This window comes from Octodon degus, unplaced genomic scaffold (assembly GCF_000260255.1).
Source record: "Octodon degus isolate 3935 unplaced genomic scaffold, OctDeg1.0 scaffold00141, whole genome shotgun sequence".
Lineage (NCBI taxonomy): Eukaryota > Metazoa > Chordata > Mammalia > Rodentia > Octodontidae > Octodon > Octodon degus.
Genome location: NW_004524717.1, coordinates 6,038,425 through 6,039,818, shown reverse-complemented (window position 1 = coordinate 6,039,818; position 1,394 = coordinate 6,038,425). Strand labels below are relative to the sequence as shown.

General features: G+C 39.5%; 1 pseudogene; it reads left to right on the top strand.

Moving 5' to 3' along the window:
* Positions 1–237: 237 nt before the first annotated feature.
* On the top strand, positions 238–755 carry LOC101578842 (annotated as a pseudogene).
* The last annotated feature ends 639 nt before the right edge of the window (positions 756–1,394 follow it).

Below are 1,394 nucleotides of genomic sequence, written 5' to 3'. Positions count from 1 at the left end.
GAGAAAACATTATACTAAAAAAGCCTCTTATGGGACCTGCATGGCTCACCCCAAACAATGAGAAGGTGATGTCCATGAGCCAGGCCAGTGCCCTGCGGCTGTAGCCTGGGCTTTGGCCTCCCTCCTGTTACTTAGAAAAGGGCCAGCAGCCAACACAAGAGCCATAGCAGCAGAGGCAGAGGCTCCAGTGTGTCTCTGTACCCCTCAGCCTGAGGCAGGCGAGGCCTGGAGGTCCAGATGGGAACTCTCCTCTCCAAGATATGGAGAATGTTCAATCACTAGGAACACAAAGTTATCATTATTGGGTTGGATAATGCAGGGAAAACTACCTTCCTTTCCCAGTTTTCTGTGAATGAAGTGATAGATACATCCCCTACAAGAGATGTAACACAGAAAAGATAGTGATTAATCATACATGTTTCCTCATGTGGGGTCCTGGTAGCCAAGAATCTCTTCCCTCATCCTGGAACACCTACTACACTAATAGAGTTGTTGTGGATAGTAGACACAAAGAGGATTTCTACAACTACAGAACCCTGCAGAATGCTGGCTCATGAGGACCTAAGGAAAGTTGGACTGCTGATTTTTGCTAATAAGGAAGATGTTAAAGAACACATGACTGTGGCAGAAATCTCCCAGTTCTTGAAGCTCGCTTCTACTAAAGGTCACAGGTGGCATATCCAGGCCTGCTATGCTCTTACTGGTGAAGAATGCCAAGGGCTTGAATGATGATGTCACAATTGAAAATTAGATGATCTCTGCTGACCTCTTCTGACAGACTTTGTATAAAGAGTACTGGACTTTATCTGAAAGTTGCAAAACTCAGTGGTTTAGATATATGTATGATAAACTGACAAACTTTTTCTAAAGAAGAAAAGTTAAGACCACTTATTTAAAAACAAGGATGAAGTTTCACCTTCCAATTTGCTTTCTTATTAGTCCTTCCAAAGCATATATTAAAGCTGTGATGGTTATTTTTCTCGTAATAAATCCTCTGGGAGAGGAAGACATTTTGAATTTTAAAGAGCTTTATGGTCAGTATAACTCTCCCTAGTTAGTTGTTCTCTTGTTCCATTAAGTCAAAATACAAATCAGCATATATTGTTTCCAATATTTAGAAATGTAATGTTACCTACAAAAAGTATTTTGCTTGAGGCTGTGTATGTATTATGTATATACTCCAAATTAATGGCTTTGATTCATGTTCTAAGACAAGCAAATAATGAAAGTTGATAATATCCTTAGTGATTACCATAATGAAGTAAGTACTGGCGCTGGTGGTAAAATGCTATTTTGTACTTTTCCCCTATATTATCTGCATCATATTAACCAATCCCCCAAATCACTGAGCTTCTCTTCAAAAAAGTCTTGACATGCTATACCTATTTTTTTTT